Raw genomic sequence first — 26,898 nt, forward strand, 5'->3', positions numbered from 1 at the left:
TGTACTTTCTTCTGTAACTCCAGTGTCTTTTCTTTTACTCCTTACTTCCCATCAGAATGGAAATATCCCAGTAATTTCCATTTCTGAAAGCTCCCCGTATCACTTTGTTCTTAAGTGGCAATCCTATTTTTGTCTTCCCTTCATTTTCAAATTTTTGGGATAAAATGGTGCATGCTTATTGCTACTGTGTTCTGCTGCCCATTTGTCTTCCAACTTTGTTTGATTTTGCTTCTGCCCTCAACATTCCATGAAACTGCTTTCTTCTTAGCTGTGGACCAGCCTGGGCCTGACAAATGCATTTACATCGATCTTGCTCTTCTTAATTAAATGTGAAATGTTATGAAAATCCATCAGGTGCCCTTAGGATATTGTTTTAGATATTTTCTACAACTTCTCCAAGCTAGAGGATGTCTGATCAATTATTTATTAGGAAGTGTCAGCCTCTTGAAAAAGACAGACTGCAAAGTTAAGAGCTGAATTCTAGTTAATCCTGATGGATCTGTGTGATGCTAAGGTTCTTTATGTGTGAGAAGCATAGTGTTGGGGTCACCTGCTTGCAGGAAAGCCACACCAGTACCATTAGTGTAACAACTGTGTGCTGGTCCAGAGTCTAGGATGTGACTACAGATGGTAGGAGAAAGAGACAGCCAGAGCCTACATTATGTGCGGGAAGTTAGTCCTGTCTACAAATGGCCATGTGATGGACTTTTACACTGAAACTTGGAGCCTACCCGGTGCAACCAAACCAACTTGATTCTCTGCTGGAGACTCCATTCCCTGCTTACACAAGTTCTTTTCAGTGGTCCCTTGGTTTATTCTGGAGAAAACTAACTTGCAGTCAGAAACCTAGTAGCAAGAGTGATGACGTGAAAACTGAGGTTTTTTGGATTGTGTGTTTTCAGCTTCTGCAATTCAGGAAAATAAGAAAGTGAAGATTGGTAATGGACATAGAGGGCTAATGCACAATATTCAGAAAAAAGACTTCTTTTTTATTTTATATTAATTAAAAAGTTCAGTTTACTTTGAAAGGCAGAGTTACAGAGAGAGGGGGAGAGACAAAGATGGGTCCTCCATTTGTTGGGTCACCTCCCATATGGCTGCAATAGCCAGGGCTGGGCCAGGCTGAAGCCAGGAACCACGAACCAAGGGCCAAGAGTTTCATCCACATCTCCCACATGAAGGTAGGGGCCCAAGTACGTGGGCCATGTTCTGTTGTTTTTCCCAGGACATTAGCAGGGAGGTACATCAAAAGTGGAGCAGTCAGGACTCAAACCAGCACCCATATGGGAAGCCAGAATCATAGGCTGATGATTAACACACTGTACCACAATGCAGGCCCCCAAAAACTTACTAAATATTAAAGGAAGCACCTTGAATAAAGCAAATATGCAAGAGCCTTTAAAAACTATAGTCTTTAAAAACCTTAAAATGGGAGAACTTCCAGAAATTCACCATCATAATTAAAGCTAAAAATACATTTAGGTGTGTCAGTGTACTACTTAACATTTAAATAAAATTTTAAAATTTTATTTATTTTCATTTTTTTATTTGAAAGAGGGAGAAAGGAAGATATGTGTATGTGTGTGTGTGTGTGTAGAGAGAGAGAGAGAGCGAGAGCGAATATGAATCTCCTGTCCTGTCTGTTGGTTCAGTACTCCAAATGCCTGCAGTAGCTGATGCTAGGCCACGCCAAAGCCAGGAGCCAAACTTCAGTTGGGTATCCCACATGGGTAGCAGGAGCTCAAGTATGTGAACTACCACCTGCTGCTTCCTAAGATGAGTGCAAGCAGGACGTTTTACTCAGAGTGGAGCCAGGAATCAAACCCAGACGCTCCAATATGGGATAGGTTTGAGTCCTGGCTGCTCCACTTCTGATTCAACTCTCTGCTATGGCCTGGGAAGGCAGTAGAAGATGGCCCAAGTCCTTGGGTCCCTGAACCCACATGGGAGACCTGAAGGAAGCTCCTGGCTCCTGGCTTTGGATTGGCACAACTTGGGCTGTTGTGGACATCTGGGGAGTGAACCATTAGATGGAAGACCTCACTCTCTGTGTCTCTACCTCTGCCTCTCTGTAACGACACCTTTCAAATAAATAAATAAATCTTTAAAAACTATATGCTATAAAACAATATTAACCAAAACAGCAGAAAACATGTGTGTAATTGATACATAGATCAATGGAGTAGAATAGAGCATGCAGAAATACATTTATAAATTAAAAGCCAATAGATCTCTGAATGAAGCACAATGAATACACACTGGGGGAAGGAAAAAAAAAAACAAAAATTAAAACTTCTTGCATGGCAGAGAATAATTGGAGCAAAAAGGATCAGAAACCAATTTTTTTTAAATATTGCATTTGTTTATTTGAGAAATAGAATTACAGACAGAGAGAGGGAGATAGAGAAAAGGTCTTCCACCTGCTGGTTCACTCCCCAAATGGCTGCAATGGCCAGAGCTGGGCTGATCCAAAACCAGGAGCTAGAGCTTCTTCCAGGCCTCCCACGCAGATGCAGGGACCCAAGCACTTGTGCCATCTTCAACTTCTTTCCCAAGCCACAGCAGAGAGCTGGATAGGAAGAGGAGTAGCCAGAACACAAACCAGCACCAAATGGGACACTAGTGCTGCAGGTGGAGGCTTGGCTGACTGTGACACAGCACTGAACCCCAAACCCATATTCCTACCCAAGGAAAATATTCTCAACAACTATCATAGAAATAAGAATAATTTCATTAATGTATAAAACACTTCTATAACAGATTATAAAAAATGAAAAGATCCAATAGAGAGTGGTAAAATATTAGTATGCAAATTACAGAAAAGGAATTACAAAGCTCTTATGTAAATATTTACTAATAGCAAGAAAAATATTAGGTAGATTAATTACTATATTGTTCTTAATAATAGCTGTGCAAAAAAGCTCTGTTTGATAGCACAACTTGTTGACAAATCTGTGGAAAAATAGATATTTTCTCACATTGCCTTTAGAAATATAATTTTTTTTTTACTTATTTAACAGGTAGAGTTAGATAGTGAGAGAGAGAGACATAGAGAAAGGTCTTCCTTCTGTTGGTTCACCCTTCAAATGGCCGCTATGGATCGAACTGCAGCTATCTGAAGCCAGGAACTAGGTGCTTCTTCCTGGTCTCCCACGTGGGTGCAGGTGCCCAATCACATGGGCCATCCTCCACTGCCTTTCCAGGCCACAGCAGAGAGCTGGACTGGAAGAGGAGCAGCCAGGACTAGAACCCGCAGCCCACATGGGATGCCGGTGCCACAGGTGGAGGATTATCCAAGTGTGCCATGGCAATGGCCCCTAGAAATATTATTTTTTAAAGGTTTTATTTATTTACTTGACAGGCAGAGTTACAGACAATGAGAGAGAGAGACAGAGAGAAAGGCCTTCACTCCATTGGTTCACTCCCTAAGTGGCCGCAACAGCCGGCGGTGCGCCAATATGAAGCCAGGAGCCAGGTGCTTCTCCTGGTCTCCCACGTGGGTGCAGGGCCCAAGCACTTGGACCATCCTCCACTGCCTTCCTGGGCCACAGCAGAGAGCTGGACTGGAAGAGGAGCAACTGGGACTAGAACCAGTGCCCATATGGGATGCTGGTGCTGCAGGCGGGGGATTAACCTAGTGCGCAACTGTGCCGGCCCCAGAAATATAATTTTTAATTAATTTATTTATTTTCAAGAAATACAAGTTTCATATGTACAACTTTAGGAATGTAGCTATTCTTCCCAGCATACCTGCCCTCCCACCCACACTCCACCCCTCCTTCTCCTTCCTCTCCCCTTTCCAGTCTCATCTCATTCTCCATGAAGATTCATTTTCTTTCTTTTTGTCTTTTCTTTTTTTTTTTTTTTGACAGGCAGAGTTAGACAGTGAGAGAGACAGAGAGAAAGATCTTCCTTTTTCTGTTGGTTCACCCCCCACATATGGCCGCTATGGCTGGTGCGTTGTGGCCAGCCCACTGCGCTGATCTGAAGCCAGGAGCCAGGTGCTTCCTCCTGATCTCCCATGGAGGTGCAGGGCCCAAGGACCTGGTCCATCCTCCACTGCCCTCCCGGGCCACAGCAGAGAGCTGGACTGGAAAGGAGCAACTTGGACAGAATGCGGCACCCTGACCGGAACTAGAAACCCGGGTGCCAGCGCCACAGGCGGATTAGCCTAGTGAGCCATGGCGCTGGCCAAGATTTATTTTCAATTAACTTTGTACACAGAAGACTAACTATAATAAGTAAAGATTTCAACAATTTACACACACACACACAAAAACTGAGAACAAGTACCACATTTAATTCTCATAATACAACTCAATTTACACAGAGGTCCTGCATGAGGAGTTAGTGCACAGTGACTCCTGTTGCTAATTTAACAGTAAACACTTTTATGATATATGATGTCAGTGACCATGTGAGGCTCTTGACATGAGCTGCCTAGGCAATGGAAGCCTTTTGAATCCACAGACTCCATCAGTATTTAGACAAGACCATTAGTAAACTGAAAGTTCTCTCCTCCCTTCAGTGAGAAGTACCTCGTTTGATGGCTATTTCTTTCTGTTGGGATCTCACTTACAGAGATCCTTCACGTAGAATATTTTTTTGCCACAGTTGTTGGCACTTGGCACAGGCTTTTCAGAAATATAATTTCTTTTTTTTCTTTCATAGATAATTTTATTTCTGGTTATAGAAACAAATGCTAAGAGGATAAACAAAACTTCCTCATCCACATCCAACAATTTAATAGATAAAAACACTTAAAATAAATTTAAAAGGTAGAAATTTTAAACTTTGTTATAGCTTTAAAACATTAACGTCTGATACAATTAGAAATCACATTCAGATCTTGAATTTTTTTTTAAAGTATGGCTCCTTATTAAAAAAAAAAAACAACAAAAAACAAAAAACACTGTACCCTACTTAAGAGAGACGGCACCGGCGTGGGCCTGTCGGCTTTCTGTCCCCGAGTGCCAGTGTGGGCGGCCATGGGTGTGGGACGGGCACTGTGCCTGGACAGGACCTGCATGGCCTGAGTTCTGGAACTGAGGTGCCCACCTGATAGGACACCACTGCTTTTTAAAGCTCTGATTATTAGACATATTGTGAAAAATACTCAGTCACTGTAAAAAAAAAAAAAAACACATTCACACACACTCCCACACTCTCGTACACACACCCTGAACACCCGCCCCTTCCCCTGAAATTATTTTTACAGTGGAATCATCATTCAGGTAAGAAAAAAAAAATCTCCCTCCCATACATGGGCCTGTGGGACACAGCTCAGTCTAAGGACAGACCCGGAACACAGCTCCCGCCTCCCCTCCCGAAACAGAAGTGAAACCACCTAAGGTGTCCAAACGTCTTCCATGAAAGGAAGTCACGAAGGAGGGCAGAGAGGGCCCGAAGGTCACGGGGGCAGCCAGCTGCAGGATGGTGACCGTGTGTTCAGGGACTGCATGGGCCATCTGGCTGGCCATGGTCTGAATGACCCGGCTGGCCGCAGGGATTGTGGCAAATGCAATGGTGGGTTTCTCTTCCAATCCTCTGGCTTCAGTGCCCAGGTCCAGCACGGCCGAGCCCACTGCATCGTGGGGGCCTCTGGCCGAGACCTGGCTGGCGAGGATGTATCCGTTGGTGGAGCTGGCAGCGGTGGTGACACTGGGACCATGGTGACGGTGGGGGCCTGCTGCAGCAAGTGGATCGCGTGGTCCGAGGGCTGCTGCGAGGTCACAAGGGAGGCCGGCATGTAGGCCACCGGCTTGGCCATGAGGCTGGACAGCCGAGGGGGCACAGCCATGACCACTGGCTGGGCGCTCACGGGGGAGCCTGGCGCACTCTGGGAATATCAGTACTCAGGAAGGGAGGCTGACTTTGACCCAAGGTCAGGTTCATGTGAGACGGAGGAGCCCTCCCGGAACAGACACTCTGGTGACCGCAGGCCACTGGAATGAGGGGACATGAGCCCGGGGTGGGGGGGTGAAGCAGGAGCACTCCTGGAGGACAGGGGCCCAAAGCAGGTGCGGAAGCAGGACACGCCCTGCTGCCGACGCTTCCGGAACTCCTGCTCCACCAGCTTGGCCTTGGAGGCCGGGTCGATCTGCCAGAAAGACCTCTTCCCCGGCTCCTCCTGGGAGCGGGGGACTTTGATGAAGTAGGGGTTCAGAGAGATGTTGTGGAGGATGGAGTTCTGCCAGCCCTTGTCGGCGGTAGGGTGGTGGGGGTAATGCTTGGTGATGTGTGCACAGATGCCGCTGAGTGTGAGCTGTCTGTCCTGGGCCGAGGAGATGGCCTGCATGATCAGCTGCGCGCATGAGTACCGCGGCTTCGACTCGTCCTTAGGGCTGTCGCCTCCGGAAGCGTCTGCCTGCTGCTCCGAGGCGGCCTTTGCGGCAAACTCGGCGGCCAGCTGCAGTCCGAGGGCACGTTCTGGACGAAGCGGTAGTCGGAGGACCCAGCTCCATGTGGACTGGCCGGGCAGCAGTTAGGGACGCTGATCGTGCCGGTCAGGGAAGGGTCGGGGCTGACCATGCCCCGGAGATTCGGCTCCGGGATGTGGATTTTGAGCGGGGAGATCTGGGGGTACTGAGGCCGGAGCGGGGACTCCGGAGCCTCCTCTTTGTGGTACAGAGACATGAACTGGATCTATGGCCGTGCTGGGGAACCGGAAGGTGCACTGCTTGGGCAGCTGCAGGGCGGGCGCGCCGCGCCGCTGGAAAGCGCCGTCCACGAAGACGCGGTCCTTGCCGAGGCAGTGCAGGTAGAAGTGCGGCTCCTGGAAGCTGAGCTGCAGGTGGCACCGCGAGATGAAGCTGGGCAGGCGCCTGCTCTGGTCCACGGAGCCCTGCGAGGAGCTGCGGCCGATGGTGACGCTCGGCTGCCGCATGAGGAACTCGAACTCACGGCCCTGGAGCCACGCAGGCCCCAGGCTCTGCCGCACCGAGGCGGCCTCCAGGGCCACCAGCGCCGGCGCCGCGCCCGCGCCCCCGCCCGCGCCGGGCCCCGGGCCGGCGATCGCGCCTGGCGACGGCGGTGGCGGCGGCCGCGAGGCACAGCACGGGGCTGCAGGGCGCGGGCGCCGCTGTCCTCGCCGACTTCGGCTATGTTCGCCCAGAAATAAAATTTCTAAAGGGAGATTGGGGGTTTTAGATTATTATTTGAAAGAAAGAGAGCAGAAAAAGGAGAGGGCGAGGCAGAGAGAAACAGAAATATCTCCCATCTGCTGGTTCCCTCTCTGAATACCTGCACTACCCAAGGCTGGGCCGGGGTAAAACCAAAGATTGGAACTCCACCTGGATCTTTCATGTGGGAGGCAGGCACCTAACCACTTTAGCCATCACTTGCTGCCTTCCAGGTGCATATTATCAGGAAGATGGAAGCTTGAGTAGAGTTGGGACTCAAAGACAGACTCTTTGGTATGGGACACAGGTGTCCCAAACAGCATCTTAACCATTAAACAAATGCTTGTAAGTTCATGGTAATATCCCTAAGAAGTATTTTATAAGTTTTATTTATTTAAATGCACATGGAATTTTATTTCTGAGGATTTATCTTCTACAGAAATATTTTCATGTATGTGAAATATTCCTTAAAAGTTAATAATTTTAGCATTATCTTACTGCAAAATAAGGGAAAATGCAGATAAGTTCCTCCAGTACATATTTTTTTTCATTCTGTTTTCTGTTGCAATAACAGAATAGTTGAGACTACTTTAATTGGTGAAGAAAATAGGTTTATTTTGACCTCTGGTTCTGGAAATCCAAGAGTGTTGTGCTATATCTGCTTGACTTCCTATAAGGGCCATGTACTATATCAACTCAGGGCCAAAATATGTAAGCCAAGCATGTGCATATGGGCTAGAGGCAGGAGACAAAGGAGTTGACCTGCTCTACACAGCCTGCTTTCATGAGAATTGATCCAGCCTTGCAAGAAATAATCAAATCCTCTTAAAGTCCTAACCACCTCTTAAAGATCCCACTATGTCTTAGCACTGTTACATTGGGAATCAGATTTCAACATGAGTTTTGGTAGGGAAAACACATTTCCAAATGATAGCACTAGGTGATTGAGAAAATAAATTATGGTATATTCTTAAAATGGAATATTTTAAGCCATAGAAAAGGAAACATTTTATGTACTAATAAAGAAGATACATAAGGTTTTATTACAGATAAAGCAAAATATAAAACATTCTGCAACAATATGTATAGCCATGACAAAAGTGGAAGAAGAGACTACATACATACTCATGACTCATGGTTGATGTGGCTAAAACACTCTGGGTGTCCCTGGAGGGATACTGAAGAAATTAGTTGCAGCTGTATATGTAGAAGGGTACTCGACGGAGAGACAGAAGCTGGAGGATGAATCATCACAGGGTGCTCTCTTGCATCTATCATTGTGAACCATGTGAATATATTACTATGCAAAAATTAAAGAAAATGTGGAGAGCAGAGAGAGAAAGTCAATGAGAACAAAAACAAAAATGCTTCTGTAAAAGAATGATAGGGTAGGTGGAGGAATTCGTTTTCTCCATGCCTGGAGTTTTAGAAAGATAAAATAATCAAGACTGTATCACATGAATAAGCACAAATGGATATATGGACTAGAATAAAGAACCCAGACCAAAACCCACATAGGCGATGATACCTGGACTATGAAAGAAGCAGTATTGTAGTTCAGTGATACTGCAATATTTGGCTTTCCTTGTAGTCACACCTTGAAAATGCATTCTTACCTCCTACTATACTAAAACTCAATGAAGATAAATTAGGAATTTACATGAGAAAGACAAACATTTAAAAGTTTTAAAAGAAGCCATAGCAGAAGACTTTCATAACCTGGAGATAGAAGATGTTTTTAAAAAACAACAAAAATGCAATTCAAAGGGGAAGAAATTAGGTAAAACCATGAGGCAGCACAAGATCAGCAGTTGTCAGTGTCTGGGACGGGAAAGGAAGGAACAGGAGGAACACAGAAATTTCTTTTTTTCCCAGCTGCTGTGAAAATACTGTGTCTGATGCTATAAGTGCATATTCATGTTATTACACATTGGCCACACCCATGGAATACATAAACACCAAGAGTGAACCCTGCTGTAAACCATGCTCTTTGAGTGACAGTGATGTGTCAGTGTTGGTTCCTCACTGTAACAAATGCCTCACTCTGGTGAGGAATACTGATAACAGTGGAAGCTGTGTGTGTGGGGGGCATAGTACATGGGAAATCTCTGTACTTTCTTCTCAATTTCATTGTGAACCTAAAGCTTCTCTAAAACAGGCCTTTAAAACATGAAAGATCTCCATAAATTTGATTACATTAAAATGAAGAAACTAAGGTGCTTCTCACAAGGGGTTGCTTGTAGAAGCCTGAGTGGGGTTAGGCCCCTCCCTCTCCTCCTTTTCTCCCCTCCTCTCCCTCACTCTCCCTTCCCCTTTACTCCCCCCTCTCCAGCCCTCCCCCCCACTTCCTGGCTCCCAGTGACCCTTCACCTTCATGCACGCTGCCATGGCGGCATCTGCCACCCCCACCAGATGCCTGAACCACGGAGACCGCCTGACCTTGAACCTACAAACCTATGCTTCCTGCCATTGTACCTGGGCAGGCAGTGGAAGGTGGCCCAAGTCCTTGAGTGGGAAGGAGTACTTGAGAGATGCTCAAGCCAGGTAAAATCACCAGTTCTTTCCTTTCATTTATTTATTTGAAAGGCAGAGAGAGAGAGAGATCTTCCATTCACTGGTTCACTCCCCAGATTCCTGCCACAGCTGGGGCCAGGTTGGGGCTGATTGAAGATGGAAGCACCAAGATCCAGGTCTCCCAAGGACTGAACTTGAGACGTCACCGGTGCCTCGCAGGGTCTGCATTAGCAGAAAGTGGAGTCAGGAGCTGGAGCTGGGAGTGGAACCCAGCTGTGGGCATCTCCACCACCAGGCTGAATTTTCGCCCCTCCTCTGGCTTTTTCAAGCAAAGTCAGTTCCTGGTATTTCCTTGCCTTGGGTATTTTTGGGGATCAGAACATAGAAGCAACTGGAAGCCAGTGGATTGTCCTGTTCTTTGTGATAACCTTGACTCTTTATAGAGATCCTGAGCGGTGTCCTGGAGGGGGAAGGAAAAGAGGATGGACCTTTGACAGCAACAAGAAGGAAGAGGGAGAGATTTTCACCCTAGAAGGGGAAGGGACAGAGTGTAATGAGAGCTGGCAGGAGTGGGGAGAGGTCCCACCCCCCAATGCTAGGCAGTGTCTGGAGGTGACAAGGCCTGGGACCCTCAGGGAGGGTGGATCTTGAGTTGAGAGCTTGTACTCCTCCCCTAAGAGTCCCACATCCCAGAAGGAGCCCCAGATCAGCACAGCCACCAGGCCCAAGGTGCACAAGGCCCCGGGCCCTGATGGGTATTGCCACAGCCGCTGCTGAGACAGCAGCTTCCCCGAGGCCCTGACACTGCTTAAGGCCCTGGGACCTTGACAAGAGGTGGAGGTTGGGGGAGGGAGGCTCAGTAGTGTGCCTGGGATTGCACTTCTGGCCAGCTCATTGGGATAGTGGCTTGAAGTCAAATTTGAATCAACTTTGGAAAAATAAAGAAATGTGCCAAATGAAAAAAAAAAAAAAAAAAAAAAGAAGAAGAAGAAGAAACTAAGTGCATCGAAATTCAAAGCACGAGTGTAAAAAGCCAGGTCAGAAATATTATATACATACACACAATCTAGGAATCGATAAAGAAAAGACAATAAATGCACTCTTGTCATTAACAAACATTTCACGGAAGAGGAAAGACAGCACAAATGGCAATGGGGGCAGATGTTTGGCCTAGCCGGTAAGTTGCCTATGTCCCACATCGGAGTACTGGGTTCTATACCTGCCTCTGCCTCCTCACTCTAGTTTCCTGCTATGGGGACCCAGGGAGACAACAGTGCAGGCTCAGATGAGTGGGTCAGAATAAATTGTGGAGCAGTACATAGCAGTAAAAATGATTAAATTACCAAACACATCTCAACGTGGATGAATCTCACAATGTTGCCCTAAAAACAAAATTTTTTGAAGATTTAATTTATTTATTTGAGAGAGAGAATTATAGACAGAGAAGGGGAGAGACAGAGAGAGAAGTCTTCCACCTGCTGATTCACTCTTTAAGTGGCTGCAATGGCCAGAGCTGTGCTGGTCCAAAGCCAGGAGCCAGGAGCTTCTTTTGGGTCTCCCATGTGGGTACAGGGGCCCATGCACTTTGGCCGTCTTCTGTGGCTTTCCTAGGCCATAGTAGAGAGCTGCGCTGCCACAGCACTGGCTCCCAGTAAACATATGTTCAGGTTAGTAATTACTACCGCGGGCAAAGAACATTGATGTGATTTGGGAAGAGAGCAGAGGAAGCTTCAAAAGAATTGTTAACTTTTCTTTTGTAAGTTGAGCACAAGGTACACGGTTGTTTTTTAAAAATTATTATTCTTTAAGCCACCAATAGATGCATCATCACAAACATTTTTTCAATTAAAAAAGGAATTAAGGACAAAACAACCCCCAAATTTGGAAACTATTAAAATTGTGCAATGATTATGTATAGGACTTAAGATAAATCAAGGCAACTAAACTGTAAACATCTGTATTTAAGACTGAGTGGGAAACGGTAAATAAATAGCAAATTTTATCACAAGTGTGTAACTGTTCTTTCGGTGTACAAAGATACTTTAAAAAGTTCATAGGAAATATATATTTTGAAAAAAGACTGCCTGGATTTCAAAATGTTTTTGTATCAAAATAAACTTATCTTTCAATTCAATTTTTCAACAAACTTTTTGAAGTACCATCACATAATTCTGATTTGATAAATGTCTTTGGTGGATAAATGGATGAATACAAAGCAGGGATTGAAAACTCTTTGCTGGGACTTGAAAACTGTAGGCTTCATTGTACTGCTAATGGGAGATAAGGAATTACCAGCCAATGGTGAAATGCTTTGAAAATGTGTTCTGTGGAACTGAAGCTATTAAAAATGCAGAATAATCATATACTTAGGATTAAAGGGAACCACGGACATAATGAAGACAACTTGTCAACTCATTTAATCGGCAGACTCACAGTCCCAACTCAGACACAGTTTAACAATTTCTTACATATGGCAGACTAATTTGGGGAGTATCCTGTGGGAAAATTCGATCTTCATGAGAAAACAATTCTTAAAAAGACAGTTCTCTTATGTCATATTTCATATTTTATATGTGCAAAATGCTGTCAACTACAGTGTATTGACTACTTACAAGATTTTTATGATCCTATACATATTTCATAATTGAGGAAATCCAAACCAGAAAGGTAATATTTCACCTTGTCACACAACTAATTACAGAAATATTCAGCTGAGAATAGACACTGAACAGAGACGCCACTGTCCAATGCTCAGAATTAAGTGATATGTTGTCCAGGACACAAATTTGTGACCTGCCTGCCTACATTAGCTTCAGATTGAATGTCCAAGATATTTTTTTTTTTTTTGGACAGGCAGAGTGGACAGTAAGAGAGAGCGACAGAGAGAAAGGTCTTCCTTTGCCGTTGGTTCACTCTCCAATGGCCGCCGCGGCCAGTGTGCTGCAGCCGGCGCACCACGCTGATCTGAAGCCAGAAGCCAGGTGCTTCTCCTGGTCTCCCATGGGGTGCAGGGCCCAAGCACTTGGGCCACGCTCAGTCCACTGCCAGGGCCGGCCTGGGGAGTGCTGTGCCCAGGGTCCAGAGCAGGCAACGGCTCACACGGGGCTCGGTCAGCCTAGGCTGGGCCACTCTGTCTGCCTGGACAACGCAGTGAAGAGCTGGAACACCCAAACGCCGCCCACGGGCCACGCGGGATGCGGGCGCTTGCCCTATGTGCGGGCCCCCAGGAGCCCCTGTGCTCAGAGGCTGGGCGCACGGTTCCCAGATGTCACTGATGTCCCTGTGCTCACATGAGCCCGCCCACGGCCATGCACAGCTGTGGTCCAGGCACTGGAGACAACCAGGGGCGGGCGCAAGTCCCAGAGCCCGTGCCCAGCCTACGCTTGTACCACCACGGACAGCGGCTGTGAAGCCCCGGGCCGGAGAAGCGCCAGGCTCCCGTCTCACGCAGAAACCCGGCTCGTGGCCTCAGTGGTCTCTGCAGGCAATGGGCGGTAGGAGACTCCGCCTCTGCCCCTCTGCAGCGCCCCGCCTCCCCTTCCCGACCGGCCCCGCCCCCGGGTCGCGTGACGCGCAGGGGTTCTCCCGTTCCCCTGCTGTGATGTCACCGCGGCGAGCGGGCCAATGGGCGCGCAGACCGGCGGCGCCTGGGAATTCCGCCGCCCCGCCCCCAGCCCCGCCTGACAACCCGGCCCGGCGCCCCAAGCAGTCCCGGGCGCTGCGCGTCCTGTCCCGCCTGCGGCCCCAGCCCCTGCGCCGCTCGTCCGGGCCGCGATCCTCCGCGGGACAGCTCGTGTGCGCGCTTGGGTCTGGGCCGGCCTCCGAGCCGCGCGTCCCTGCTGGCTGGGCCATGTCGAGTAGCCAGGTCGCCAGACAGCCCGCTGCGCGGGAGCTGGGGCCCTGGGTAAGCGGAGCCCGGGATGGAAGAGGGCTGGGGGGAGGGGGTCCGGGGCTCCCGCGGGACGCTGGGGGCGGTGCGGGGGCTGCGGCGACTCAAGGACGCTGCGCTCGGGGGAGGAAGCGGCAGAGGACGGGGAAGGCTTCCGCACGAGGTGCCCACGAGGCGTCCCAGGAGCAGTGAGAAAGGGGCGGGGCCTGACCATGAGGCTGACGAGGGGGCGGGGCTCTCCTGGCAAGCGCGAGTGGGAGGGGCCTGACCCGCGGGGGCGGGGCCCAGCGCAAAGAATGAAACATGGCTTAGAGGGCCTAGGGGGCGCGGGCTGCAGTCGGGAACGCCCCGCGGTGAGGCCACCTCCCTGACCATGTAGCCAGGCCCTGTGTGACCCTGGGAGCAGGAAAGGGCTGGAGACTCCTGTAATGAGGGTAGGGGGGCTTCCAGGCCCGACCTTAGCGGGGAGACGGAGGGGGCCTGAGCACGAGGGAGGCTGGGGTGCGTGACAGGAGCTGAGGAGCGGGCTCCAGGGAGAGTCAGGGAAGAAGACAGTGGCAGGGGGGGTGGGGCGGGCCTTGGATCCAAGGGGCGGGGCTTAGGCCCGAGGGGCAGGGCTTGGAGCCCAGGGACAGGGCATGGGGTGCTCAGGTCCTGGGGCCACCCCACATCCTCCCCTGAGTCCAGCCTCCCTCTCTGCAGGGTCTGCTGATCTCTCCTCACTCGCTCTCATGGTCTCCAGGACACAGGTGATCAGCGCTCCACGGTCCCCGCACGCCCGCAGTGCGAGTGGGGCTGGGGGAGGCCTGGGGGGCTCCTTTTAGGGGGGATTCTCGCCTGACGGGCGGTTGAGGTGGGCCCCGAGGGGTCCCCCCCGAGACAGGAAAACCAGTCGCCTGCTCAGAGAGCCACACAGTGGGAGAGCAGGGGTGGGGCTTGGACTTGGGGTCTACAGGCTGTGTGAGCTTCTGCAAACCTTATCCCCGCCAAGGCCTCAGTGTTCCTCATCTGCAGGATGGGCATGATTGAGAACGCAGGGACCTGAGTAACTGTTCAAAGCAGTGTCCTGCGCACAGAGAGCCTCAGCGACCGTGAAGTGTTATTGGCACAGTAAGTGATTGCTAGTCTAAAACAGCTATTTTTCTTAAGAGTTAAGTTTGTTTTCTTATTTGAAAAGCCAAGAGATAGAGCTCTTCCATGCGCTCATTCAGTCTCCAAATGTTCATGACAGCCAGGGCTGGGCTGGGTCAAACCTGCTTGGAGCTTCCACGTGGGTGGCAGAGACTCAGGGACTTGGGCCATCCACTACTGCTTTCCCAGGCCACAGCAGAGAGCTGCATCAGAAGTGGAGCAGCCAGGACTCGAAACGGTGCCCATATGGGATGCCGGCACTGCAGGTGGTGGCTTCATCTGCTGCGCCACAGCGCCAGCCCCACAAGTTTACAGTTTTAGCAAGTTTTCAAGAGGAGCTGAGAGCTGCTAGTCTGTGAGTTCCCTCAGCCTGTGCCGTCCAAGGCTGCCCAGGGAAATGCAGAACCTTGGCCGGATTGTGACGTCCTGTCTCATAAATTCGCTGGGCCTCAGAGGGCAGCGGGGGCCCTGTCGTCACGAGTGGCCAGTGGCCCCACGTGGATGGGTCCCGGCTGGACTCAGAGTGCTGACTCTGTGAGCTGATGTCTTATCTTTTGAAAGGCAGAGCAATAGGGGGAGAGAGAAAGAGAAAGGGAGAGAGGGAGGGAGAGAGAGAGGGGGAGAGAGAGGGAGAGACAGACAGGGAGAGGGGGAGAGAGAGAGACAGAGACAGGGAGAGGGAGAGAGAGATAGAGAGGTAGAGGGAGAGACAGAAAGAGGGAGGAGAGAGAGAGACAGCCAGAGAGAGGGAGAGGGAGAGACAGAGAGAGGGAGAGAGACAGAGAGAGGCAAAGAGACAGAGAGAGGGAGTGGGAGAGGGAGATGGAGAAGGAGAGGGAGATAGTGAGAGGTCTTCCATCCACTTCCCAAATGGCTGCAACAGCCAGGGCTGGGCCAGGCCAAAGCCCAGAGCCAGGAGCTCCATCTTGGTCTCCCATGTGGGTGCTTGGGCCGTCTTCCACTGCCTTCCCAGGTGTTTTCACAGGGAGCTGGATCAGAGTGGAGTGGCTGGGACTCCACCAGTACCGGGATATAGGGTGCTGTGCACCGGCCGTGGCTGAAGACGCTGGGCCATGGGGCCAGCTCCTAGCGATGCAGCCCGGAACCTTCTGCAGGGCCTTGGGTTTCCAGGTTCCCCCAGCACAGGTGCCCAGGAAGGATTTTCTAGGTCGAAGTGACCTGACCTGGACCGTGCCAGTGACCTCACGCAAGCCCAGCCTCAGGTTCCCCAAATGCCGGAGGGGGCTTGGCACCCCTCCTGACTGCACCGATGGCCCAAGATAAGGGTGCAGGGAAGCTGCCTCCCCCAGAGCAAAGGTCCGGCTGCCAGGAGCCACACCCCGGGCGCAGGCAGGCTGGGGAAGGTGTGTTTTAGTCTTCCTCTTCTCCTCCTCCCTCTCCTCCTCCCCTCCTCCTCTTCCCCCTGCAGTACATTCAATAATTTGAAGCACAGTCAATAATTAATAAAACATATTTCTGGCTATTGCAAAATCAACATAGGTTTATTGAGGAAATTGATAAGGGAGAATGTGATTGGACAGAGTTCTCCATCCTGAGCTTGCTGTGAGGAATGATGAGAGTTGTCCATGGTAGTGTCAGGCTAGGTTGGAAAGGTAGGCCAACAGGTTGGAGGTCAAAGGAAAGGAGAATTTGTAGAAAATGTAGAATTGGTGGGACTTGAGTTTACAATGAGATTAAAAGAGGAGATGGTGGAAAGAGTAAAATATTGTGGAACTTAATGCTTTATAAAATGCTTCTTATAAAATATTTCATTCTTATGAAAAGAAATGGAATTGGTGTAATGAATCCCTAAATACCTAGCCCCCAGCTTGAGGAACAAATTAAACCCATGGATTTAAAGACACTGTGAAAAACTCCCTTTCTCAATTTTCTGCCAAAGGAAACCACTGCTCTCCACTTAGTGTTCATCATTCCCTTACTCTTATTTAAAGCTTTAGCATATATGAACTTAAATAACACATTGTTTTTTCATAAACATTTTGTATTCTTCTGCGAATTTTCTATTCAACCTTGTTTATGAGTTTCACTGATGCTAAAAACAACTATTTTGCTTTATCTTATTTTTTTCTCCTTCAATCTTGCCAAAACCATTTCTACTTAATTAGATTCTCAAAGAAACATATTCCTTGGCTAACTGATGTATCTGCATTTTCTGTATGTTCCTATAATGGTTTCCGTGTTTGTATTTCCTACTATTAGTTCTAGTCTTTAGCTAACTTACACATTCTGTGTTCAACTCGTTTGTAAAGACTGAGAATTTCCCTCTATAACTTTAGCTGCATCTCTCAGTTTTCTTACTTGTTGCTAACTGGTTTGTGATTTCTGTTCTGATTTATATTTCTCTTAGTTCATGAATTACTTAGAAGTGTCATTTTAAGTTAGCAAACACATGAGGTAATTTTTCTTCATTTTGTTATTGTCATGGGTGTCTCTATGATACTGAATTCTTTGGAGTTGACTGAGTTGCTTTATCTGTGGTACTTAGTTTTCTTTTTTTTTCTTTTTTTTTTAACTTTTATTTAATGAATATAAATTTCCAAAGTACGGCTTATGGATTACAATGGCTTCTCCCCCATAACGTCCCTCCCACCCGCAATCCTCCCCTTTCCCATTCCCTCTCCCCTTCCATTCACATCAAGATTCATTTTCGATTCTCTTTATATACAGAAGATCAGTTTAGCATACATTAAGTAAAGATTTCAACAGTTTGCTCCCACACAGAAACTTAAAGTGAAAAATAATAGATGATTTTTTAAATGATGATGAAATCAGACCAGACCTATTGTCATGTTTAATCCCAGTGAGAGTCAAGTTGGGAATTGATAATTTCTTTTTTTTCTTTTTTTTTTTTTTTTTACAGAAGATCAGTTTAGTATGCATTAAGTAAAGATTTCAACAGTTTGCACCCCCATAGAAACACAAAGTGAAATATATTGTTTGAGTACTCGTTATAGCATTAAATCTCAATGTACAGCACATTAAGGACAGAGATCCTACATGAGGATTAAGTGCACAGTGACTCCTGTTGTTGACTTTACAAATTGACACTCCTGTCTATGGCATCAGTAATCTCCCTATGCTCCAGTCATGAGTTTCCAAGGCTATGGAAGCCCTCTGAGTTCTCCGACTCTTATCTTGTTTAGACAAGGTCATAGTCAAAGCGGAGCTTCTCTCCTCCCTTCAGAGAAAGGTACCTCCTTCTTTGAAGACCTGTTCTTTCCACTGGGATCTCACTCACAGAGATCTTTCATTTAGGTGTTTTTTTTTTTTCTTTTTTTGCCAGAGTGTCTTGGCTTTCCATGCCTGAAATACTCTCATGGGCTTTTCAGCCAGATCGGAATGCCTTTAGGGCTGACTCTGAGGCCAGAGTGATGTTTAGGACATCCGCCATTCTATGAGTCTGCTGAGTATCTCGCTTCCCATGTTGGATCACTCTCCCCTTTATTTATTCTATCGGTTAGTATTAGCAGGTACTAGACTTGTTTATGTGCTCCCTTTGACTCTTAGTCCTTTCATTATGATCAATTGTGAACTGAAATTGATCACTTGGACTAGTGAGATGGCATTGGTACATGCCACCTTGATGGGATTGAATTGGAGTCCCCTGGTATGTTTCTAACTCTACCATTTGGGGCAAGTCAGCTTGAGCATGTCCCAAATAGTACATCTCTTCCCTCTCTTATCCCCACTCTTATGTTTAACAGGGATCACATTTCAGTTAAATTTCAACACTTAAGAATAACTGTGTATTAATTACAGAATTAAACCATATTAAGTATAGCAGACAAAAAAAAAACTACTAAGAGGGATAATGTATTAAGTTGTTCATTAACAGTCAGGGCTATGCTGATCATGTCACCGTTTCTCATAGTGTCCATTTCACTTCAGGAGGTTTCCTTTTTGGTGTTCAGTCAGTTGTCACCAATCAGGGAGAACATATGGTATTTGTCCCTTTGGGACTGGCTTATTTCACTCAGCATGATGTGTTCCAGATTCCTCCATTTTGTTGCAAATGACTGGATTTCGTTGTTTCTTACTGCGGTATAGTATTCTAAAGAGTACATATCCCATAATTTCTTTATCCAGTCTACCGTTGATGGGCATTTAGGTTGGTTCCAGGTCTTGGCTATTGTGAATTGTGCTGCAATAAACATTAGGGTGCAGACCGCTTTTTTGTTTGCCAATTTCATTTCCTTTGGGTAAATTCCAAGGAGTGGGATGGCTGGGTCGAACGGTAGGGTTATATTCAGGTTTCTGAGGAATCTCCAGACTGACTTCCATAGTGGCTTGACCAGTTTGCATTCCCACCAACAGTGGGTTAGTGTCCCTTTTTCCCCACATCCTCGCCAGCATCTGTTGTTGGTAGATTTCTGTATGTGAGCCATTAGTTTTCAAAAACAAAAGTGTGTCCTTGAGAAAACTGTGTTCTTGAAATAAGTGTACTTCAAAAAATGCATGATGGGGCCAGAGTTGTGGAATAGTGGAAAAAACCACAGCCAGTGATGCTGGCATCCCATATGGGCACCTGTTCATGTCCTGGCTGCTCCACTTCCCATCCAGCTCCCTACTGATGGCCTGGGAAAAGCAGAGAAGATGGCCCAAGTGTTTGGGCCCCTGCCACCAACATGGGAGATCCAGAGGAAGCTTCTGGTTCCTGGCTTCAGCTTCGATAAGACCTATCTCATCCTGACCTCCACCCTGTACTCTGACTTTCAAATAAATAAATCTTTATATATATGTATATATATATATGTATATATATAACTTACATAACAAAGTATATATGAATTTTTATGTATAAAATATAATTAAGAATTATAAGTTCATGAAAAATGGAACTAAAAGATAAGTTATTTTAATGCAAAAATTAAAGCTCATGCATTTTTTTCATACAATGCATTTTCCATGAACTTTGTGAAATAATCTCACGTGTTCACTGTATTAGAATCCAAAGCCAGGAGCCAGGAACTTCTTCCAGGTCTCCTATGTGGGTGCAGGAGCCCAAGCAACTTGAGCCATCTTCCATTGCTTTCCCAGGCCATAGCATAGAGCTAGATTGTAAGAGGAACAGCCAGGACTAGAACTGGTGTCCATGTGGGATGCCGGCACCATAGGCAGAGGATCAACCTACTGTGGCACAATGCTGGCTCCTATGTTTCTTCATTCTGTTTTTCTCCTCATTTTTAGAAACTGTTTATTTTTTCTATTATGCCAGAAGAAATCTTTGAAATTTTAACTTGTGGATTAAACAATAATATAAAACATCAATATACTTATCTTTTTCCTAAGCAACATAACAGTATAGTACACTCTAATCACCACCTGCTATATTCAACAGTATTTTAAATCTATCTTTAATGGTCCTTCATATTGTTATTTTAGTTCTCTCCAGTTTTTGCTACTTACTTGTGTTTTTGAAGTCTGGCAATTTCTTCATCACAGTTTCCTTTTATATTTCAGATGTTCCTCCTGAGATCATGTTCCCTCTTCATGAACAGCATTCATTAAAATTCACTGGTTGTAAATATCCTCACTTACTTGTTATTTAAAAGTGTTTTTATGTTTGGCTATTGTTTTGCATTAATTCACTGGGAGTGTAATTCTAGGTCAACAATTATCCACTTTCAGCACTTCCTGGGTATTATTCCATGGTCCCCTTGGGTTCTGCCGATCCCTTTGAGAAGCCAGTGGCAAGTCTAGTTGTGATTTTATGGTAAGAAATGTGTTTCTCTCTGGTAAGCTTAAAACTCTTTGTTTGATTTGGCAGTCTGCCATGTTACTCAGTTCAGGAGTAGCTGTGTTTTGATATATTCTGCCTGTAATATGCTATGATTTTTTGAGGCTACAGAGCCAAAACTGCCAGCAATTCAGGACTCTTGAAGGTTCCATCCCAGGACTATGGAATGTATTTCTATTAGGCTGCATTCCTCTGATTCTTCTCAGCATTATTTTGTACTTTTCCATAGCCTTCCATGTGTCTCAATAAACATAATCCATGTGTAAGTTTTTTATGTTTGTCATTTTCTAACTGCTTTTTTTGTTACTAAATGAAACTGTAAATTAAATTTTATTTATTTTTTTAATGATTTACTTATTTATTTGAAAGACAGACTTACAGAGAAAGGGAGAAACAGAGACAGACAGATCTTCCATCCACTGGCTCACTCCCCAAAGGGCCACAATTGCCAGAGCTAGGCCAAGCCAAAGCCAGGAGCTACATCCACATGGGTGCTCCAGGGCCTGGGGCATGGTCTGCTGCTTTCCCAGATTCATGGGCAGGGAGCTGCATCAGGCGTGGAGCAGATGGGGCACGGATCAGCACCTGTATAAGATGTGGGCATTACAGGCCGTGGCGTCACCACTGTACTAGGATGCCAGTCCTGTAAAGTGCATTTTATAAACTGAACTTGGAACCAACAACCTTATTGAACTCATTTATTAATCCTAATAATTTAATTATAGATGCCTTTGAACTTCCCTTTGCTTTTATTTCTTTGTCTCTGTCTTCTTTCTCTCTTTTTTTGAGAGAGAAAGCTTCTGAGGGTGATATTGTGGCTCAGCTGGTTAAGTAAGCTGTGACGTGCAATGCCAGAATCCCATAATAGTGCTCCAGTGTGAGTCCTTGCTGCACTGCTGCTGATCTAGCTCCTGGCTATTGCACCTGGGAAAGCAACAGAAGATGTATCAGTGCTTGGGACCCTGCCACCCATGCGGGGACACAGGATGGAGTTCTCAGCTCCTGACTTTGGGTGAACCAACCTTTGCCATTGTGACCATTTGGGAAACAAATCAGTAGATCTCTGTCTCTCTGTCTCTGTCTCTCTCTCTCTCTCCATCGCTACTTTTAAAATAAATAAAGCAAATTTTTTTCGTACAGGCAGAGTGGACAATGAGAGAGAGACAGAGAGAAAAATCTTCCTTTTGCCATTGGTTTGCCCTCTGATGGCCGCCGCGGCTGGTGTGCTGCGGCCGGAGCACCGCACTGAGCCGATGGCAGAAGCCAGGTGCTTCCTCCTCGTCTCCCATGGGGTGCAGGGCCCAAGGACTTAGGCCATCCTCCACTGCACTCCCAGGCCACAGCAGAGAACTGGCTTGGAAGAGGAGCAACCGGGACAGAATCCGGTGCCCGGACAGGAACTAGAACCCGGTGTGCCAGTGCCACAAGGCGGAGGATTAGCCTATTGAGCTGTGGCACCGGCAATAAAGCAAATTTTTAAAGATCCATGTATTTATTTGAAAGGTAGAGTTACAGAGAGGCAGAGGCAGAGAGAGAGGTCTCCCACCTGCTGGTTCACACCCCAAATGGCCTCAATGGCTGGAGCTAGGCTGATCTAAATCTAGGAGCCAGGAACCAGGAGCTTCTTCCAGGTCTCCCATGTGGGTGCAAGGACCCAAGCACTTGGGTCATCTTCTACTGCTTTCCCAAGCCATAGCAGAGAGCTGTATTGGAAGTGGGCTAGCCGAGTCTCAAACCAATGTCCATATGGGATGCCAGCACTGTAGACGGCAGCTTTACCTGTTATGCCACAGCACTGGCCCCCAAATCTTTTTTTTTTAAATGCACAACTTCTTTTCACTTGTTCACTCCCCAAATACAATAGCCAAATGTGGGCCAAGTAGAAATCAGGATCCAGGAAGTCCATGCTGGTCTCCCACATGAGTGGCAAGAGCCCAAGTACTTGGGCAGCTTGCTGGTGCTTTCCCAGGTTCATTGGCAGGAAGCTAGATCAAAATTAGAGCAGCTGGGCCCAGAACTGACACTCCACGTTGGGATGCCAGTATTGCCAGGAGTGGCTTAAGCTGTTGCACCGCAACACAGGTCCCTGTTTTGGATTTTCTAAGTACAGAAGTATATGTCTACAAAAAATAGCAATGCAATTTCTCCCCTTAAGATATGGATGAAGACTGTATGCCATCATCAAATTTCTAGAACTCCTTCTTCCTATGTACAAAGGGGTATAAATAATACACCCTCTGCAAGTTCAAGTACCTGAACTTTAGGGCATAAATCACAAGATCAGTCAAAATATTATTTTTTTCAGGTTTCTGACTTTTCTTCACAAATGTTTAGTTCAACACCTCAGATTTTCCTCATAATTTCCAAAACCTCTACAAGATTTAGAGAGTAGATTTCAACCTGAACTGAGTTTTCTGGAAATTCATCAGCATGGATTTTCATGCAAGTTATACCTCTCAAATGTAAGTGCAAAGTTGTTGTTGGTAGTACTAATGTATAAAATTATCTATGAGTTCCTACAGCCCACACAACCCTTGATTATTTCTTACACACCACATGCTCACATATCAGGTTGATTGCTAATAACAAAGGAAAAGAAATGAGTTGAGGGATAGTCCTTGTAAATAAATTGTTATCTTACTGAATTTGAGCCTATATAATGTTTAAAAATTCATTTTCATTAGTTTTGTTTTGGCAAAGCTCAAAATGGATTAAAATTTCCCAGTTTGATTCATATACTAGTGAAGAACTTTAGAGACTGGGAAAAAGCAAGGAAATGAGATTAAACTTGGATATGGAATGCTTGTTTTTACATTCTACTATTTCACATATCACAGGACACAAGGTATGTTGGATACAGAAAGACAAATATTGCATGTTCTCTATTTGTAGGAGTTCACTTTTTAAAAAAATTTGAAACAACAAGAAATGCCTTTTTTTGCAAATCTAGTTTTGTCAAACTTTGTTTTATACCTTTGATAAACTAATTGTTAACAATGTTATACCACTATAGTTTTAATGATCTGTGAATACTTGACTCTTTTATTTTTATTAATATAAAGAGAACATATGTTATGCTCACCATAGATAAAATTCCAAGAAGACAACCACACTTCCCTCACTCCCCAACTCCACCCCAATTTCCCTCCCTCCCTCATTTCTCATAGTTTTTGCAAAACCATAATTTTAATACACTCTAAATTGACAGGCTTAATTCACCACTAGTCACAGTATTCAACAAGTTAAGATAGGAGTACTACAGAGTATAAACAAGGCTAAAAATGACAATCATTTCCCCAAATGACCATTTCATTCCTATACATTTTTGGTACTCTATATTAACTACCACATATCAAAGAAAACATGATATTTATGTTTTTGAGACTGGCTTATTTCACTAAGCCTAATGATATCCAGCTGCATCTACTTTATTGCAAAACACAGAGCTTCATTCTTCATTATGGATGAGTAGTATTCCATAGTGTAGATACGCCACATTTTCTTTATACAGAAATCAGTTAATGGTCATCTGGGTTGACATTATTTCTTAGTTATTTTTCATTCAACTGCAATTTAAATAGGGGTACAAATAACTCTATCATATACTGAATAATTTGGATAAATTACCAACAGTGTGATGGCCAGGTTATATGATAGATCTATTCTCAGATCTCAGAGAAATCTACATATTGTCTTCCACAATTGCTGTCCTAGTTTATATTAAAGCCAAAAGTGTATTAGGGTACCTTTTTCTCCATATCCTCAGCAGAATTTATTGTTTTGTTTTTTTTTTTATTTTTGGATGATAGAAATTCTTTTTTTTTTTTTTGGCAGGCAGAGTTAGTGAAAAAAAGAGAGAAAGCTCTTCCTTTTTCCATTGGTTCACCCTCAAGTGGCTGCTACAGCTTGCACATTGTGGCTGGCGTTCTGCACAGATCTGAAGCCAGGAGCCAGGTGCTTCCTCCTGGTCTCCCATGCAGGTGCAGGGCCCAAGGACCTGGCATCCTCCACTGCACTCCTGGGCCACAGCAGAGAGCTGGACTGGAAGAGGAGCAACTGGGATAGAATCCAGCACCTCAACCGGGACTAGAACCTGGGGTACCGGTGCCGCAGATGGAGGATTAGCCTAATGAGCCCAGCACTGGCGGATTATAGACATTCTAATTGGGGTGAGATGACACCTCATTGTGGTTTTTATTTGCATTCCCCTGGTGGCTAGCATTCTTTCATGTCCATTGGCCATTTGTATTTCATCCTTTGAAAATTGCATGTTCGTGTCCTTTTCTCATTTCTTAACTGTGTTGTTTTGTTGTTGAGTTTCTTCAGCTCTTTATCAATTTTGGTATTAAATGTATAGTTTGCAAATAGTTTCTCCCACTGTGTCAGTTGACTCTTCATTTTGGTGAGTGTTTCCTTTGCAGTGCAGAAGCTTCTTAGGTTGATGTAATCCCATTTGTCTCTTTTTGTTTTTATTGGATTACTTTGAAATTTACAGTGTATGGGTGAAATACACAGTTTCTCCTTGATAATTGTTTATAGCCCTTGTCTATATTTTTGCTAACCGAGGATCACTTTGCTTATTACTTATTGGATTCCCTATTTACTGGACCATTAAGCCCTTGAATACAGTATAAATGAAAGATATGTCATCTTAAAAGTGAAGGAGAGAAGGAGAGAACAAAAGAGGGAGATTGGGAAGGAGAGAAGGGAGGGGGAGGAAGGGAGAGAGAGAGGTGTATCATTACATTCTCAGAGTTGTATCTATGAACTACATGGAACCTGTTAAAAGTGAAAGAAAGAAGATACCAAGAATGTATATAGCTTAGGAAAACAGCAACATTACCACCTCTAGAACTTAACATGAGTTTTTTTACAAGCTTGAAGTATACTTATCCCCATTCTCTATAAGGACTATTCTAATTCTGGCTAAAATGTTGCTTCCTTAGGCACTTTTACTCCCATAGGTCCCAATTTAAATTTTTCTACCTCATGTCATCCTATCATCTTTCAGGTTCTTTGTCATAAATTTTAAATCCATCAATTTGTTTTCAATATACTTAATCAATACCCAGAGAACTCATTAAAAAGTAGATTCCTGCATCTTACATCAGAAACTTCTATTTAGTAAATCTATGTTGGGGCCTCACTAATCCATATTTTTAATAAGATTATCCAAATAATCTTCATGTTGGTATCCCTAGGAGTGCACTCTGAGATATTCCCCACGATGGTAGCAACAATGTTTATTCCTACATTCCTACATTATAGCAATGGTAAATACATGTTGAGGGCATTGCAAATTGTTGCTCAAAAATATTCACTATATTATGGCAAGTAAACAGGTAGACTAATGTTGCTTTGGGATCATAGTTACCTTTAGATCCTGGGAAACCTTGAATATCTAAATGGTGAGTGGAAGTTAAAAAAAGGAGAGATGGAAGAACCTGAGACAGGGTTGGTGGGAGGGAAGAAGCTGAGTTCTGCTGTCTCAGCAACAAGTCAAAGTTGATGAGCTGTCAGCAGCCAGTCTTTATCCTGATGAGTCAAGGACTGCATACAGCCCTCCCCTCCCCCACTCTAGGGTATCCAGGTCAGAATTTCAGCTGGATAAGGGCATTATCTTCCTTTCAACACAAGGCTGCTTTCAACACATCAGGAAACACCATGTCACTCCTTGACAGAGGCTGGCAATTTGAATGAGGGAGATAATCTGATGCCTTTAAAACTGGCTGAGACAGCTCTCTGCTGTGGCCAGGGAGTGCAGTGGAGGATGGCCCAAGTACTTGGGCCCTGCACCCCATGGGAGACCAGGATAAGTACCTGGCTCCTGCCATCGGATCAGTGTGGTGCGCTGGCCGTGGTGGCCATTGGAGGGTGAACCAATGGCAAAGGAAGACCTTTCTCTCTGTCTCTCTCTCACTGTCCACTCTGCCTGTCAAAAAAAAAAAAAACTGGCTGAGATTTTCATTTGTGATTCCACATGACAGTGCTCCCCCCTTTCTCTACTTTGCACCCTGCAGTGAGGTTTGGCAGTCTACATTTTAAGGAAGGGTTGGTGGTGTGCTGCTACAAGGGAAATGCAATGCCAGCATTTCTGAGATCTGATATGGGTACTATTAGGGACACTGCTTCACAGGGGAGTGGCTCCTGTGGGGACTACAAAAGTGAAATGGGCCAGAGGAACTTGAGAGCTAAACCTTGGGGTTAACCTCTGGAGCTATAGGTAAGCAAAAGTAGATTGTGTTCACTGTTTTTGAATGTAGAAAAATATTTAGAATTTTGTTATTCAACTTTACTTTCTAAGCATAAGCTGAGGTTACAGCAACTTTAAAGGAAGAGGCAAATCTCAACAAAATCTGGAAATCAATACTGAGAAAAATCATTTCAGTATCAAATGGTAAGGACAGAGCTGGAAGAAAAAGCAATTGCTGCAAGGGACTCAATAGCTATATGAATCCTTTCTGTGTTTTCATGAGAAACAAACT

General features: G+C 45.6%; 1 long non-coding RNA gene and 1 pseudogene across 2 annotated transcripts; one reads left to right on the plus strand and one right to left on the minus strand.

Moving 5' to 3' along the window:
- Positions 1-5,288: 5,288 nt before the first annotated feature.
- Positions 5,289-9,509, minus strand: LOC100339116 (forkhead box protein K1 pseudogene; annotated as a pseudogene).
- Positions 9,510-13,352: 3,843 nt separating this feature from the next.
- On the plus strand, positions 13,353-23,058 carry LOC138850487 (uncharacterized). 2 transcript variants are annotated; one of them, XR_011390296.1, is made up of 4 exons: positions 13,353-13,539; positions 14,227-14,273; positions 14,516-14,634; positions 20,137-23,058. It is a non-coding gene; the product is annotated as an uncharacterized lncRNA (long non-coding RNA). The 2 variants fall into 2 exon arrangements; XR_011390295.1 differs by having other exon boundaries at positions 13,360-13,539; positions 14,539-14,634.
- The last annotated feature ends 3,840 nt before the right edge of the window (positions 23,059-26,898 follow it).

The sequence above is a fragment of the Oryctolagus cuniculus genome, chromosome 7 (assembly GCF_964237555.1).
Source record: "Oryctolagus cuniculus chromosome 7, mOryCun1.1, whole genome shotgun sequence".
NCBI classification, from domain to species: Eukaryota; Metazoa; Chordata; class Mammalia; order Lagomorpha; family Leporidae; genus Oryctolagus; species Oryctolagus cuniculus.